Raw genomic sequence first — 19,186 nt, 5'->3', positions numbered from 1 at the left:
CACGATGTCATGTGTTTTAGCATTTTTATATAATTTGTATATTTGGTTCGAGAAGCTACAGTCAGCATAAGAGAGTTTAAGTGAATGTCTCCCCTACAAATGGCACTACATGACCCTAAAATGTGGTCCATCCAGTAACCCCCACGTGTTAGTCTGATGGAATAAATAAGTCCCTTTTATCGTTGTTATTGGTTTTGGGGTTACTGCAATAAACTTTGAGGATTTTGTGTTTTGTATGTTTGGTTATAGTCATTCCTACGTATAAACTGCTGGCATTATACATGAAAAATATAAACCGTCAAATTGTACATCCTATCTAAGAAGAATTAACATAATCAATAATTCACTAATACGTCAATTTTACGTCCTATCTAAAATAATTAACATAACTAATGACTCAGTAACACACGTATTTATAACATGACACTATAAGCTTACGTAATTTGGGACTACATGCAGGTAATTTTGGAGGAATTAAGTACAATATTTAAGTTATTTATATTATAATATGTGAATTGATAGTATCCTGTGTAGTTGTAACCGCGAAATCTAAATATTTTTCGGTGATTTTGGTACAAAGTTAAATGGGCTAAGTTTCAGTGTTTTGTTTGTTAGTGCTTTTCTTAGTTTCTTTTGCTGATTAGATTTGATCCACCGACCCTATGTACACTCCCTTTTTTTATGGTGGGGACGGTTGGGGGGACATGCACACGCCCAAGGGCATATGCTTTCTCACTTTGACTTGTCCCTTTCCCTTTTGTAATGGTATTTTTTGGGACAATCAACAGTGTTATCCTTCAAAAACGTAGGTTCTACAAGGTTTTTTCTGTCAATGCCTTTTATGTCCCAGTCTCCAAATGTCCTAGGGCTATCCAAATTGTGTTTTTCAATTCCTGACTCTCCATTTATTCTGTTGTGAGGGATGCTAACGGATTCAAAAATGAAATTTTTTATAAACTCTCTGTTATTTTATAGTTTAATACTAATTTTCGTATCAACATTATAAAATATTATATAAAAAACATAAGGACAAAGAGTTTATGGAGACTTCCACTTTTGAGAAATCTTCTTAGTATTTCTCATATTTTTATATAAGAAATGCTAAGAATACTCTAAAAAAAACCTCATATTTTTTGCACAATTGCCAATATTATGAAATATTATGCAAAAAACATGAGGTTGCAGTACTTTTGAAAGAGTATTTTTTATACACTAATGTTGGAAAAAAAAATGAGAATCTTTTTTATTCACCAAGGGGTGAAAGAATAAAATGGTAGTAAACTCGTTATTTATGAAATTCTGATCTCCCATTTACAAATAAAGATAAATACTACTTAACCGTAGTTCCAAGTAAAAGAAAATTGAGATTTAACTGTTGAGATTAATGTAAGAATCTAAAACCATCCATTTTCCTGTCCTTATTGTTTGAGATTTAAGATTGAGGGTTATAATTTGCATGTCCTTGTAGAATATAAGGATTGAGAAGCTATGCAGACTTCTTATGGTGCAAGCATCTCATTCCATCCAATTATGTTCATATGGATTTAACAGTTGAGATTATCATAGTCTCCACAAAACAATATATTGGTGTCATAAAAGACAATTTTTAAGCAAGTTGGGAGGGTTGAAAAATGTAGGGATTTGCTACAATACTTATATGTATTTAATACAATCATCATTTAAAAGGTCAAATATAATTCTTATAAATATATGTATTTTATACAATTTATCTGACCGTTAAAACAATAATTGTATTAAATATATGTAAATATTGTGGCTAAATCTCCGAAGTGAAAATTGATCCTATTCTTAAACCCTATTCAGAATGAAAGGGTTGAAAAATTGTAATTGGAATTAAACAAGATGGGTTCTAACGTATTTTTCTCCTCTGTCTAGAGTCTAGTGCACTAGTACCATGCCATAAACACTAATAAGAAGAAAAACAAAATTGACTCCTTACATGCAGTGTAAAAATTCTAAAATGCATCAGTGAATGAGTAGTATGTGTGTAAAGGCTAAATCTACATGATTAAATTTTGATAATCACCAATTTAACGGTTCAAGCACTAGTACATCTCATACTGATCCTAGTGAAAACGCACAAGACGTCACCATCTTAGACCATATATATGTTTGGATGGTGGAGTATGCTTCTGCCAGTGTGTAAACAAATACGTACTAGGAATAAGATCAAAGGAACACTCCTTAATCACGTATATTATGCTAAAACAGGGGGAAATCGACGATTAATTGGCTTTTAGCTGCCATGAGATCCTATTGACCGACACTTTTATTTGGTTTTTGAGTTTATTTATCTTTTAAAAATGTCACTAGCAATGTTTTATTGTTACAATTTAATCATCGAAGTTCCAATTATGCCTTTTAAATCATTGAAAAGGTTAACTGTAGTATAAGTTTATTGTCGTTGTGACAGCATTATCAAACAAAATAAAGAAATAATATTCAAGAGGGCAATTATTAATCATGGAATGTGGTGGAGGCAACCAAAGCGGTGTGTGATTTCTTTGCACTTGGGGGCCTACTGTCTTGGAAGTAATATTAAACTCATGGTTGTGGACTCAATTTATTATTTAATGGCTGAGGCATAAATAATTAAGCAGGAGATTTTCCAACAAGGAATTGGAATATCCATTAAACAAGTAAGCAATACTACTAATTAATTAAGGATTAAAGCTAAGTAAATGACGTTTCATCGCAATAACGAAAGCAATTATGCATATACATTATGGTGCGAAATCAATTTCCATAAATTCCTTCCCTCTTAACAACTATAATTTAAGTTTTAACCTAAATGACGATGTATTAGAATATAAGTGGAAAGAATTAATGATTCAAGGCTAAAAGCAGTAGTCAAAACACTACGCCTTTAATATATGTGAAGGAACACTAAAAAATATATCTATTCTTTAATTATGATATGACACCTGATATACTAGCTCGAGTTAAATAAACGAGAAATCCCTCATTCACTAGTTATATGTGACGGTTTTGTCTGCATCCCTCCTTACGTAAAAATGCCCAAACTCAAATAAAATATAGAATAGATTATATTTGTATCTCTCGTAACGAAATTTCTTGCACGTACAAAGGGATACTAATTCTCGTGATGTGGAGTGTGGAGGTTCTAGTCTCCTATGCCACGTCAAGGATCTAGGTTTGCTTCATTGTCATGCAATCAGAAATAAAAGTGAATTGGCATTTGGCAGAGAGGTGGCAATAAATTCCCATATTAACCATAGAGCAAGCACCAAGGTACAATCATTAAGGAAAGTCTAAACACACACGTCAAGTATGTCCCATTACATCATCTTTCCTTTACTTTTATTCTCAGGTGCATGCATTATTAGAAAAGAAAGATTAATTCCCAAGATTTTGTAATTTGCTACCGTAATGCTTAAACGATATCAACTAGTATATACCGTATACTTGGAGACAGTTTTAAAGACAGTTTTGGGGCTATTTTCGATCCTCTTATTTTTTGGACCTTTCAATTGGAGATAGCCTAAGGATGTACACTATCTGAATTGGATCAATTTCAACCCAAAATCATAATCAAACTTATTAAAATATAAGAGTAAATTGTCAAATTTCTTCATGAACTTCACTTAGCTTTCATTTTCTTCCCTAAACTTTTTAATTGGAAAATCAAGGACTTTAAACTAACTTTTTGGCCAATTTCCCCCCTACGGTTAGTTTTCCATAAATTTCATTCAAATTAACGTTAACTCTTATCACGTGCCCACCACATTACTCTCATTTGAAGACAAAAAGCGTCACTTCGCTAGACCTTTAGACACAAAAACGATAGAATCAAACATATTTGCATAGGTCGACATTTTAGAAATCTAGATTTTTCAATTATTTTAAAAAATTAAGCGGCTGAGCTACATTCACATGTTGTGCACATACTTCCATTTAACAAAAATTTGGATGGAATGAATGAAAAACGAACACTATGGGGAAATCGGCCAAAAAATTTAGTTTAAATCCGTAATTTTCTAATTGAAAAGTTTATGAGGAAAATCGAAAGTTAAAAAGGGAAAATTCAAGGAAAGAATCGACAGTTTACGCTAAAATGTAACAATTTAATTCGGTTTAATTTTGACTAAAATTACTAAACAAACCAAACTAATGTTGAACTATTTGATTTGGGCCTAAACTCAAATTGTTTCTTCCTTTTCATTTTTTCAACTTTTTAGCACTTCAACGATAAAAAAATTCAGCAATTTTCTACATGGAAAATTTCTAGGGTACATCAAAAGCATCCTAAAAAATTCAACATACTATCCCATCAAACTTGAAAGTTTAGTAACTAAGATAGTTACAAGTCAAAGATCTTTAATGCTCTATCAACCTTCAAATTCAACATCCTTATCTAGTTATTACTTATTAGCTAATAAAAAGACCAACTCGTGTAAAATAAAATCTTTCAAATACCAATATGTAAGTGATCAATCCGGTTCAATTTATGTCGGTTTACAAAAGTTAAAAACCTTAATCATATCAAACCGGCCCCCATGATTAGGATCAGCCGGTTTGGTTTTCCGAATGAAAAAAAAAGTACAATAGTAAATATCCGAGTTAGGAACAAGGTCTAAAATATCGATGATATCAGAAATATCGATAGTCCAAAAACACAGAAATTTTGATGGAAATATCGGGATATTATCTGACACACCCCGACCGGAGTTGAGACGTGTTGGCCGTCACGTGAGAGTGACGTAGCCATGAGCGCAAAGCGGAAGCGATAAAGAGTAAGAGAAATACTAACAATTTAAAACCAAGCAACTAACAATCCCAACTAAGAAAGGATACTAGTGAGAGTTTAAGTGTATAAATACACTTTCAGAGGAATAAGAAAGTCTAGTTGCAGTCAAGTAGGACAATTACTAAGATACAACACCAGAGGGTAAATCCTACTTTTTCGGGATCTGTCAGAATACCGTTGAATTCCTCGTGGCCACCAAACTCTGCTAACTAAAACCTGGAGGGGCGAAAAACAAAGTTGAGTGGGTTAGTAAAACACATTTACATGAAAACCTTATTTTCCTTTGAATATACTAACCCCTTGCCGTAAAACAAGTATAATTTTCCCATAATTAATATATAAGAATATATATAAATATATATGTGTAATTATATCATTTCAATCATGCTTCACATAATCATAAACACATGTGTGTCAAGCCACGATATAATAGAGTAAGCAAATCAGGTAAGAATATTTTCATAGAAATATAACATGTTAGCGGGAACCCTGAGGTAGTCTATACGGCTGAATTTCTTAGCTCAAAAGTCACTCTAGCCGGAGTCCCTACAATGACCTATACGGCAACATACTGCACAATAGTCAGAACCAAATGCAAGGGTTTGTACAACGATAATGGGTGTAATATAATTATGCTCAATACTCCTCTCACATAATAGCTGGTGCGATAAATCGGTAGTCACCTACGAGTCGGAACCATAAATAAGGTCTATACGACAAGACTGTGCACCTAAATTGAATCCAATGTGAGCATATGGTGCAGGAGGTGACATAATAAATAGGCATGTACTTCATATCTCTGGCTAAATTACAATCACCCTAGGTGCATTTTTATGAGCTCAACATTATTCAATCACATATCACATCATTGACAATTCACATAATCAAAACATAACTCACCTGAGCTTACCTGGGCCTCCACAGCACCATGCGACAATATGCATAATTATGATAATGCATATACTAAAATAAAATATAGGCATTGGCATAGCATGACATTTAAATCACATTTCCTTTAAATACGTTTTCTGGGAAAAATGTGAAGTGTATATATATATATATATACTGAAAATAACTGCCCACTCACAGATATGTCGATGTGTTGTAGCCCCCGAGCCTCGATTGATTACACACGTCCTGAGAATAGGTCTCACATATAGGCGTAATAACCGAATAAACGTTATTTAACGCACATAACCAACAATAGGTAATAACTTCTCATATATTGCTCAATTTGGGTATATGAATATACCATAGTGACTTACACAACCTCAGGATCATCCCTAAATTTTTAGAATATTTTTCCTAGCTCCCACGCGCCGCCACGCACCGGCCAAGGCACGGCCAGACGTGCCCCCCTACACATGGCCATGTGCCAAGCACACTGACGGTGTCAACTGACGCTGTCAGGTATATTCTGGAATATTCCATTTATTCCTTAACAAAACCTAACGGCATGACCTAACGCCGTTAGAATATTCCGTTAAACTTAGCGGAATATCCTCTCGTCTTCTACCTTCAGCTCAGGCAACCGTCGCCGTCGCCGGAAACTGGGAAAATTTCATTTCTTTATATCTTCTTCATTTTTAACCCAAAATTTATGAAACTTGAACCATTTTAAAGATCTGACAACGACGAACAAAACCATACTTGATTTGAGCTTTGAAACCACCGGAATCCCACCGGAAAAAGCTTCGATAATCCAGCAAACCTTAAAACTTGTCGTTCTCACGATTCCGACGTCCAATTTCTTCAAACGAAGTACTCCGAGCTTCGTAAGGACCTCCTTAAGCTCCTTATGTCCTTTAAATTCCCTAAAAATCAACATTTTACGTGCGCATGAATAGTACCCCAAATCGGGTTTTGTGGTTCGACGTGAAATCAAAGGTAATCTTACCTGTAATTGGTACCTTTGAACTCGTGAGGACCTTAGGAACACAATGGTACCATTTTTCTTCTTCAATCTGTCACGTTTACAAGGGTTTCTGGTTGTGTCCATACAAGAGAGGAAGAGAAGAAGAGAGGGAGAGTGTGAGTTTGAGAGATAGAGGGCACGGGAGTGAAAGAGAGAAAGTGAGGTGTAGTGTGTGGACCAAATCTCTCCAACCAATCAAAATTTAGTCTTTCTTAATTCCTAAGTGGTTCCAAAAACTTAGGAAATCATAATTAAATCCAACTTAAATACAAGTCATACACCACACAACTTAACGTCCTAGGGTAAACTAGTAATTTCACGTCAACGGAAATTATTTTCCGGAACAAGCTGTCACATTATCGATATCGATAAAAATTGAATAAAAACCACAGAAATTGTAAGAAAAACTTGGAAATTTTTATTGAAACTTTGCAAGATGTTTATTTAGTTAATTATCTATTAGTTTATCACAAAAAATTGAAAGGAAAAGCATTGCATGATGGATTTAACTGATTTAAGTTGATTATATAGCGAGCTGGCAAACATTGTGAGTGTAGAAAATATGTAGTAATTAATGAAAGAAGTTTAAACACACCATAATCATTTATATATTATACATTACATGGTAAGATACATGAGTGACTTAGTACCACATAGAGTTCCTATCAAGGTCTAAATTATCGATGATATCGAAAATATCGGTAGTCCAAAAACATGAAAATTTCGATAGAAATATCGAGATAATATCGATATTTTAGACCTTGGTTAGGACATAAAAAGGGAGGCCCAACAACCGAGTTCATTTGAAAACCAAGCTTAAGCTAAAATTGGAATTCAAAACCAAGTTAGCTATCACGCGAGCTGTTCTAACATTAGAAGCATGAAGGTTTCAAGGGCCAATATAAAGTTTGGATGGTTGAATCAAATCGAGTGGTTGCAGGGCCATTTTCATTTTTACAAGTCTAATATGGCCCAACCCAACTTCTGTCTCTGTTGTCTGATATTTGCTTGGCCTCCAAGTTGCCAATCCATGGGTCATGGACTCCATAAAACCAGTCTTACAAACAAAACGGCTATATTGACTCTTGACTCGAATGATCAATGACAGGACCGGAAATTTTCCTGCACTGTTTTTAATTTTTTAATTTTTTTATTAAGTAAGATGTCTTTCATTACATTAAAAATTAGTATAAGGCCAAAAAATAACCGGGTAATCAACTACAAATAAAGTAAAAAGGTTCAAACAAAATGAGAACGGCGACTTAAGATACAACGGGAGGCTCATACAAGTTTAGACCCGAAGATTGCAAAAAACAAACAATAAAAAACCCTAATCTCCAGCAGTAAAGATTACACCGCCGCCGCCATCACATTCTCGGTGGAAGCTAAACTCCAAACCAAGAAAGTAGACACCAATGGTTTAAATTCATTTGAGAACCTTGGTGAATGAATCGTTGAATCAACCAACGGTTTAAATTCAAACTTTTTTAAATTTTAATTTATAAATTCATAAAATTCAATGGTTGAGATCAAAATAATCAAATCTAACGGTAAAAAAAAAAAAAACTGATGTCCCAAAATTAAATATAACGGGTAAAATGACACACCCCGGTCATAGAATTAAGGCGTGCTGGCCGTCACGCCTTGATTCTAGGATCGGGGTGTGTCAGATTGGTATCAGAGCCTAACCCTGGCCGTGATGTGCCGACAAGGACGTCGGGCCCCTAAGGGGGTGGACTGTTGTTGACCATACATCTATGACTCACTTATGGCCAGCTCATCAATCAATAGTTAGTTAAACTGTTGGGATTGTGGCTGAGTCGTTATCTGATTAGTTAGTTAAAATAGCTTACTATGCAAGATAGTCAAGATGGCTATATAAACTGTATTCTCATAGTGTTAAAGATTCATTCAGAATTAATACAATCATTTGCTTCTCTCTAGTGAGTTCTTTCTCTTTCTAAACACTCATACTGTTCTTAGTAGATTTTCTGCATTCTTTGATACTTTGTTAACATGGTATCAGAGCCGAGTCGATTCTTAGTGACCTTCTTCCACTGATTTGTGATCGAAATAGAGGTGAAGCTCTTCGATTATATCGTCTCTGGTTAGGGTACAGTTCAAGAACGCAGTATTTTCAGGTTCTTGGTTCTTTCTGATATCTTGCACTCTATATGTTTGATGAAATGTCGCAGTCACATTTTTTGCTTCAAATTGCATAATTGTTAGAGGCCCATAGCCATTAGTGTTGCCATCATGGAATGGGTAGATCAATAAGGTGTTTGTTAGGATAGAGAGGCCGATAGCCATTTCCCTTTTATGTTTCACTTCAGAAAGGCTGATAGCCAGAAGTTTCTGTCATTTTTTTTTGCTGTGATTTACGTACGAAAGTCGAGATTTTATCACTTCAGAAAGGCCGATAGCCAGAAGTGTGTTTTACATCCTAAAGTTGAGATCTTATTGCTTCAGAAATGCCGATAGCCAGAAGTTGTTAAAGAGTTTTTACGAAGATTCCATTTGTTGCTAAAGTTGATATAATGGCTGATTCAAGTGTCAAAATTGAAACATTGTTGGGAATGTTGACTGTCAAACTTCAAGATGATAACTTTGTTAAGTGGAGCTATCAATTTCAGTCAGTTTTGAGGGGATATGATTTGTTTGATTTCTTTCTTGGAGAAAATCCTTGTCCATCTAAGTTTGTGATTAATTCAGACACCAGTGTAACAAAGGAAATCACTACAGAGTATAAAGAATGGGTGAGAAACGATATGGCATTGCTGAGTCTTCTTATCGCTACTCTATCCGATGAGGCTATGGAGCATGTCATTGGGTGCAGAACATCTCATGAAGCCTGGACATGTTTACAAGAAAGATTTGCATCGATTTCAGTTGTTCGAGTTAATCAGTTAAAGACTGAATTACATACAACACAAAAATGAGGGGAATCTGTGGATAAATTCTTAATGAGGCGGAAGAATATAAGGGATCAACTTGTTTCCGTTGGAGAAATAATTTCAGTTAATGATTTGATGATTGCTGTGTTATCTGGTTTACCTGCAGATTTGAAATGACTCGGACATTAATCTTAGCAAGGGATACAACTCTGTCTTTAAAAGATTTCAGGGCTCAACTTCTTGTTGCAGAAGGGAGTATTGAGTCCAAGATGCAATCTTTGACAAGTTCTATGACTGCAATGTGTGTTTAAGGTGCAGGATCTAGCTCTCAACGATATCAGGGCTATGAACATGGTGAAAGCTCTAATACACAAGGGATGCAAAGAGGCTATAATGGAGAGCAATTTGGAGATAACTTTCAAGGTGGATCTGATTTTCTGGGCAATAGAAATAACAGGAATGGCAACACCAATTACAATACTAGAAGTGGCAGCAACAACAATTTCAAGAAGTTTGGGAATGGAAATAACAACTTTAAGAATTCATCTTCTAGGTTTCATAACAGGAATGGAAATGGGGGTTATAACAATCACCTTGGGAATGGAAACAACAACTATTCTAGAAATGGAAAAGCTCCTCAGAGTGGGAGAAATGGATATTCTGGCAATATTTATGGAAATGGAGGTTCTTTTTCTGGCAATGGGAGTTCAAATGGCTACTCTAAGTCAAATTGGGCTGGAAACACCAATTTTAAGTCTTCTGTGTCACCAGAGTGTCAGATTTGCTCAAGAAAAAGACATACTGCACCAAACTGTTATTACAGATCTAATAATGGGAATGTTCAGAGTTCCGGTCCTATGATATGTCAAATTTGTGGAAAAAGGGGGCATATTGCTCTTGAATGCTATCATAGGAACAACTATGCTTACCAAGGTAATCCACCACCTTCTTCTCTTGCTATGACTGCTCAAGCAAACATTGAGTCAAATTCGGCTACGGTTCAGTATTTCCAAATGAAAATGGACATGGTTTTTCTACTGAAGATCATTGGATCATTGACACAGGAGCTACTCATCATATGACTGCTAATCTAAATCATCTCAATAATGTCACTCCATACACTGGTGATGAGAAGATTGCTATTGGGAATGGTATAGGTTTATCAGTTACTCATATTGGTTCAACTTCGATATATGTGCCTCATAATGTTATAGTATTGAGAAATGTGCTTTGTGTACCTACAATTGCTATCAATTTGTTATCTGTTAAAAAGGTGTGTAAGGATAATGGTTTCTGGTTTATATGTGATGATATTGTGTTTTTTATACAGGATAAGGCAACAAGGAAAATACTTTACCAAGGAAAGAGTGATGGTGGGGATTTGTTTACGATAACAGTAAATGTGTTTGCCAGATAGTTTGCTGCAAAGTTGGGAAAATGTTCAGCTTTTCTGGGGAAGAAAGTTCACGTTTCAGTATGGCATCAAAGGTTAGGACATCCATCTGAGGAGGTTCTTGCTGCAATGCTAAAGAAGTCAAAGGTGATAGTTAATGCCGATTGTTCACAATCCTTATGTTCTTCATGTATTAGTGGTAAAATGACTAGGCAACCTTTTCATGTAAAACAATCTAGAGCTACTTTTCTTTTTGAGAAGATTCATACTGATGTATGGGGGCCCTCTCCAAAGGTGTCTGTACAAAGATATAGATACTATATTAGTTTTGTGGATGAATTTTCTAGGTTCCTTTGGATATTTCCCATGAATAATAAATCACAAGCTTTTGAGATATTTGTGAAGTTTAATGCCTTTATTTTGAACCAATTCAATGCTACAATCAAATGTTTACAATCTGATGGAGGGGGAGAGTTTTTGAGTAAGACATTTATTACTTTTCTGGAGAATAAAGGGATTAATCATATGATATCTTGTCCATATACTCCTCAACAAAATGGCCTTGCAGAGAGGAAACATAGACATGTGATTGAAACTGCTGTGACTTTGTTGACTGAAGCAAATTTACCAAACCAATTTTGGTATCATGCTTGCACACATGCTGCATTTCTTATTAATAGGATGCCAACTAGAAATCTAAGTATGAAGTCACCATATCAGGTAATTTTTGGAATAGAACCTGAGATTCAACATCTAAAAGTGTTTGGTACTGCAGTTTATCCATTTTTGAGACCATACAATGAGAACAAGCTGCATAAAAGATCAATTCAGTGTGTATTTCTTGGTTATATGATGGGATATAAGGGAATAGCTTGTTACAATATTAGTACTGGTAAAATAATCATATCAAGACATGTTATTCATGATGAGGAGGTTTTCCCATACAAAGTAAAATTAGTCACAGAAATGCAGAATTCTGTGGAATCAACACAGAATAATCCATACAATTCTTCAGTTCCAATTGTGATACATATGCCATTTCCCAATGGTAATGGTTATGCAGGACAGGTTATGGAAGTACAAAATGGGAATGATAATACATCGGTTCAAGCAAGTGAATCACTTGAATTCAGTGGTGCAAATTTATCATCATCTTCACACAGAGATGGCTCTCACAGTCTTGATCAGCATGCTAGTTCCCATCACCATCACTCTAGTATATCAACTAGTATTTCTCCTATGTTGCCTGTCCATCACAATTCTCATTTTGAGGTAATTCTGCCTATCTCACCATTAACTAGTTCATCTTCTGAGCATTTACTTGCTGCAATACCAGAAAACGTAGTTCAAACAAGGTTGAGAACAAGAGCTATTGAACGCAAGAATTATGCAGCGTTGCTATCTTTCTGTCCTCAACTTCAAAGTTTACAAGTCACAAATAAAGATCCATTTGTTTGAGGGTTTTCTTTTCTGTTTGAGATTATAGATTCAGTTGAACCTTCATGTTTCAGAAAAGCAGCTTCTATGTCTCAGTGGCAAAATGCAATGCAAGAAAAGTATGATTCTCTTCAAGCTCAAGGTACGTGGAAACTAGTACCTAATCCTAAAAATAGATATATAATTGGCAGTAAATGGGTGTATAAGGTGAAAAAGAACCCTGATGGTAGTATTTCAAGATACAAGGCAAGACTTGTAGCTCAAGGTTTTTCACAAGAGCATGGAATTGACTATTCTGATACTTTCAGTCCCGTTGTGAGGCATACAACTGTAAGGATCATTATTGCATTAGCTGCCATGAATAGGTGGGAGTTGAAACAACTTGACATAAAGAATGCTTTTTTGCATGGGGAGTTGCAGGAGGATGTGTACATGAAACAACCATAAGGCTTTGTGGATCCCAGTCATCCAACTCATGTTTGTAAGTTGTTGAAATCCCTATATGGTTTAAAACAGGCACCTAGAGCCTCGAATTCAAAGTTTATAAGTTATCTCCTAGCAATGGGATTCACTGCATCAGTTTCAGACACAAGTTTGTTTATGAAAACAGACTCTGCAGACATAATCATCCTACTGTTATATGTGGATGATATTATTTTGACTGGATCAAGCTCAATTAAAATTCAAAATGTAGTCCAAGAATTATCAACAGTGTTTGATTTGAAAGATTTGGGCAGGCTCACTTACTTTCTTGGTCTGCATATTCAATATAAATCAAATGGGGACATTTTTGTTCATTAAGCAAAGTATATAAAGGATCTCATTCATAAATTAGGAATGGATTCGTGTAAACCAGCTGCTACTCCTTGTAAGCCTCATGGTCAGTTTTTGTGTTCAGAAGGTACTCTCCTGGCAGACCCTAGTACATACAGAAGTGTTGTAGGATCTTTACAATACTTGACATTTACGAGACCTGACATTGCATTTGCAGTTAATGCAGTGTGTCAATATATGAATTCCCTAACGGAAATACATTTTGGTGCTGTTAAAAGAATTCTAAGATATTTGCAGGGAACAATGCATAATGGGATAGTGTACTCTGCAGCATCACAACCTATTTTCACAGCTTTCTCAGACTCTGATTAGGCTGCAGATCTCAATACAAGGAGATCAGTTACCGGGTATGTTGTTTATCTTGGGGAAAATCCGATTTCTTGGCAATCAAAGAAACAAACATCTGTGTCCAGAAGTTCTACAGAGGCTGAGTATAAAGCTTTAGCTCATACAGCTGCAGACATAGCTTGGGTTAGACAGATTCTCAGAGATTTGAAATGTTCAGTGCCTCAACCTCCAATAATACATTGTGATAACATGTCTGCAATAGCCTTAAGTTCAAATCCTGTCTTTCATTCTAGAATCAAGCATCTGGATACAGATTATCATTTTGTAAGGGAAAAAGTGCAGAGAGGAGATCTTGAGGTTCTCTACATTCCAACAGAAGAACAAACAGCAAACATTCTAACTAAGGGGCTGCATAGTCCTTCGTTTCTCAAGCATTGTTACAATCTAAAGCTTGGAAATCCCAGCTTAGATTGAGGGGGAATGTTGACCATACATCTATGACTCACCTATGGCCAGCTTATTAGTTAATAGTTAGTTAAACTGTTGGGATTGTGGCTGAGTCGTTATCTGATTAGTTAGTTAAAATAGCTTACTATGCAAGATAGTCAAGATGGCTATATAAACTGTATTCTCACAGTGTTAAAGATTCATTCAAAATTAATATAATCATTTACTTCTCTCTAGTGAGTTCTTTCTCTTTCTAAACACTCATACTGTTCTTAGTAGATTTTCTGCATTCTTTGATACTTTGTTAAAAATTGTAACATCCCACATCGCCCAGGGGAGTGATTCTTAAATGTATATTCCCATCCCTACCTAGCACGAGGCCTTTTGGGAGCTCACTGGCTTCGGGTTCCGTCAGAACTCCGAAGTTAAGCGAGAAGGAGGCCAGAGCACTCCCAGGATAGGTGACCCACTGGGAAGTTGCTCGTAAGTTCCTAGAAACAAAACCATGAGGGCGTGGTCGGGACCCAAAGCGGACAATATCATGTTACGGTGGTGGAGCGGGCCTGGGAAGTAATCCACCCCGGGCCGGGATGTGACATAAAACATATAAAAAAATTTATTTAAATTGAAATTCACCCAAAACCACTATAAATAACTATGTATTTGTTCAAACATCCACACAAAATGCATTTTCCTCATACAATTCTTCAATTTTTTCTTTCTACCCACTTCCAAAACTATTTCTTCCCATTTCCAAAATTTTCAAGATGGCAAGAGATCATATTGGAGGACCTAATTGGTCAAATGATGAAAATGTTGTTTTGTGCTTGGCATGAATTTCTACTAGCGAAGATGGTGTCGTTCGCGCAAATCAAAATAAAAAAGTCTTGTGGGCTAAAATTGCTGAGAAGTTCAATTCCAACTACAACACCTACCAAAGGGAAACCATTGGTGGAAGATTATCAACAAAATGTGCACTTTGTGGAATGGAAGCTTGGAGAGAGTCATGGTTGAAATGGCTAGTGGAAGGAGTGTCCAAGAAGTGGTGAGTGTCTCCCTTCATACTTTGTGGAATGTAAAATCCGATTGGTGTCAAGCTTTGTTCCGAAGTTGAAAATTTGATTGGAGGTTGAGGGGAGACCAGGGAAGAAATTGTTCAAATGCGCTTACTCTTTAAGAATCAATATAAAAAGGAAAATGCAAGAGACTGTTTATAGCAGGAAAAATTCGATTTTGATGTAATGAGGGAGGACCTCCACAAATACACTCCAAATAGAAAGAAAAGCAAAAAGAAATCTTGTGAAGGAATGCCTCAAGGAATATCTTTGAGGATGATGATACATCTCATGTCTATTTCCCGAGTCCACCATGAAATCCATCACCAAGTCAAGAACCAAGTGATAAATATTATTATGATTAGTAATTGTTGTAATTTTTATAAAGTATTTTAATTATCGTTTATTAATCTTTATTTAGTGTTTTGATTATATCTTATATTAGTAAGTGTTGTAATATTGAAGCATATTTAATGATTTTGTATTCTTTATCAGAATTTAAATATGTTTAATTTAAAATGTTTCTAAAAATAAATTAGGATAATCTACATAATTTTTTTAAAGTTTTTGAAAAAAAAATTAAGCTAAATCCAATTCTTTATTAGTTTCGGGCAAAATTTTTAAGCTAAAATCATTGAAGAAGAAAAATTGTTTTTGGATTAAAACTTAAATTTTTTGAGTTAAAAATTTAGGTTTTAGCCCCAACTATTGGAGTTGGTCTTAGAAGAGATAAGGACAAGGGTAAGGACTATTATTATTCACAAATATATTTTTAATGCTTTGTAAATTTGTTCCATAAAAATCAAAGAGTGGTGATAAACCCACCACATTATCTTATTTCCCCACCCACCTTGTAATAAAAAATTTCATACCAAATTTACTCTCTTGTAAAATGACATCTAAAACCAAAGAAAAGAAAAACCCCTGCTCTCTAGGTTGACAGGTGCGGTCTTCCCCATCTTCTAGAACGACCCACCTCTTTAAATCTTCAAAAAATAAAGTCCCCAGTACCTTTTGCTATTTTAATTTGATATGTTTGTTTTTGTTGTCAGTACCAGTGAACAACCTTTAAAACTAGGATAAAGGCTTTTCTATCCATAATCCACAATCCTAGTTCCGATTCTTGTGGGAGGTCCAGATGAAGTGGAACACAGTGTTCTCAGGGTGGGTGGCATGCTGAAGGATGGAGAAGACATCGAGAATTGTGTAAAATATATTGTATAGATGCGATCCTCGTTGTGCATCATGATCAATTGTATTGTGTCTTTGTAGATTTTGTTTTACTCAATAAAAGTAAAAGTAAAAAGAATTTTGATATAAAGGTTATTTTAGGAATAATAGTTGTGGGAAAATAACATTTCAAGTTTTTAACATTTTGTGGTGGGTGAGATTATAAGTGGGTGAGGGAAATAAGACACTGGGGTGAGTCTAGGAGCACTCAAATAAAATAAAATTATTATTTAAAATTACCTAAAGGTCCACATAATAACAAGTTAATTACATTTGAAATTTATTAATAATAAAATGTTAAGCCAACACTTAAGCAAATAGAGTCTTCCCTGATCGACCAATTTGCCCCTTCACTTATGGTTTTGCTAAAAAAAGGATTTGGAAAGTGCAAACAAATATAGAAAATTGTAGTAAAAATGAATATTGAGTTGTGATGAAGAAATGAAAAAATGGTGGATATTTATAGAATGATGTTGCAATCCTATTGGATTAGGAATGTGATTGTGTAAATCCTAGTGTATCTAGGAGTATCTTGTATATTCCCTTTAGTAGTTTAATTCCTATTAGAGATGTAATCCTATTAGGGTAAGGATTCTACCTATCCTACTACTATCAATAAAGGCATAAGGGGCTAATACAACACACACCTCAGAATTACATATCTCTCTTCTCTCTCTGTTGCTGCCGGCCCCTCTCATTCTTTGTCCTTTACTCTCTTCTACAAAATTCAAAGGCTTTCAATTATTTTCTGCCAATCAGGTTCTTCTAAAATAAATTAAGATATTTGAAAAAACCTTGAAGCATGAAAACATTCCCCATGATCCCCCTATATTTATATTTTCCTTTCAATTATATATATTGTATATATGTCCATATAGTTTGTCAATATATATACTTGTTCATGCAATACGCAATTATGCTATGTGGAATTTATGAGTCAAAACATCAAAATTAATTCAGAAGCAATTAGGGTATTTAACCCTAGAATTCGAAAAAAAAAAAAAAAAAATTGGGATTTTTTACGGCACCATCGCCGCACCACCATGGCACCATTGCCGAACCACCACGCTGGCCTGCAGCCCAGCCTGATGGGGAATGGTGTCATTTTTGACACCCTGGACCAAGCACATTAACCATTTGAGCTTGCTGCCATTAACCCGCAACCAGGTTTTGGCCTGGGTTGAATTACAAACAGGCCTGAAACCCCGGTCCACACCCCAGCCCATGTTAGCATGCCAGAAGCGTGCTAGGCTTTGCTTTTTGTCATGGCCAGCAACTCTATAAGCCAGCCCATGTGACCCATTGACTCGAAACCCAGCTTTGGTTGGGGTTTGCTCGCACCACCCACAAGCCAGCCTTGGGTTGGGCTTGCCTCGTGCACTGGTCTCGGCCTACATCGCCAGCAGCCTTGTTGCTGGGCTTCCCAATCATTTAGCCTGTGGCCTGCAGCCATATTTGGGCTACTCTGCAGCCACATGGGCCCATATGCCCCTTTTAACACATCCCGACTCATAATGTCCACTTAGATTCCGAATCGAGTTGTGTTGGCTGACACTTGGATGGTGACGAAACCTTAAAGTGCAGTGTAATGGAAAAAGAATGTGAATAAATTTACACCTAAAAATGCCTAATCAAAAGAGTGCGTGGGTGAGCGGGATTGAACCCATTTCACACATGATGTCAGAGCATGAGACAATATAGTAAATAGGATAATGGTTATACCACTAATGATAACCATATCCTGAGACTTGCCAGAATCTTTGTTTACATGTAAACACAACTACTAAACCTAGAGTGACGAAAAACAAAGTTGAGTGGGTCAACAAAACAACATTTTAAAAGAAAACCTTTATTTTCGAACATACTAACCCCTCGCCGTAAAACAAGTATAGTTTCCTTAAAATCATACTATGTATAAATATGAAGATTTAATGCATGCCAACAATATATATCAGAAATATGCCACAACAGGAATAATTCACAACAATAAAAATATAGGGATGTGCTTGACAAATATACTAGCACGCAAGTCGGAGTCACCTATGGCTCATCAATCTATATTAGCACACAAGTCGGACTCACTTAACGTGACCTATACGACAGGCTGGGTGTAATGATAATATACGCTCTAGTGCTATGATCACGTGAAGTTTGCGCTAAACGCAATCACCTACAAGTTGGAGTCGCCTAACGCGACCTGCACAACAGGCTAGCACCTAACTTAGTTCCAAGATGAGCATGCGGTGAGGGAGGTGAACATACATGTGAAGGCTAGCGCTGGCCCCGGACGGGAGCATTAACACAAGGGTGTAGTAATGATGAGCTAACTATATGAATAAATGAATGCCATACAATTCGAATCAATATAATAAATTCACCTGAATTTACTTGCGCGTCCTGTAGAATCATTTTAGTATTCTACCAAAGTACTATATATATATATAAGTAGGTAAAATGCGTATGAATATGCCATAGCCATTTTATAATTCCAATCATAAAGCAACATTTACCAAACTAAACTAAAATTATGGCATAATATGCGTAAATCCATTTAAATGCATTTGTGGAAACTATAATATATATATATATATATATATATATATATATATATAAAACTCACAGATACATAGTTGAAACAAAGCCTCCAAGCCTTGCTTGACCCTGTACGTCCTCGGGATACGTTTCCCCTATATGTGAAATTACTAATTAACTTAGTTTAATAACACATAAACGGAAACTTAAATAAATCCTTCGTAGATTGCTTAAACATAGGGTTTGAATATATGAATTTGATCTACTCGACGTCATGGACATACATAAATTTTCAGAATAATTTTTGGACGTCAGATGTGCCACCACGCGCCAGCCACACACATGCAGAGCTGACGGAGGCCTAATGGCCGT

General features: G+C 35.6%; 1 long non-coding RNA gene across 1 annotated transcript; it reads right to left on the bottom strand.

Annotated features, from left to right (window-relative positions):
- Positions 1 to 11,878: 11,878 nt before the first annotated feature.
- Positions 11,879 to 18,971, bottom strand: LOC139192111 (uncharacterized). The gene is made up of 2 exons (XR_011575931.1): positions 18,903 to 18,971; positions 11,879 to 12,315 (listed from the first exon to the last, which is right to left on the bottom strand). It is a non-coding gene; the product is annotated as an uncharacterized lncRNA (long non-coding RNA).
- Positions 18,972 to 19,186: the final 215 nt, after the last annotated feature.

Source organism: Malus domestica, chromosome 15 (assembly GCF_042453785.1).
Source record: "Malus domestica chromosome 15, GDT2T_hap1".
In the NCBI taxonomy this organism is placed as follows: Eukaryota; Viridiplantae; Streptophyta; class Magnoliopsida; order Rosales; family Rosaceae; genus Malus; species Malus domestica.
This window is presented reverse-complemented; position numbering and strand designations above follow the sequence as displayed.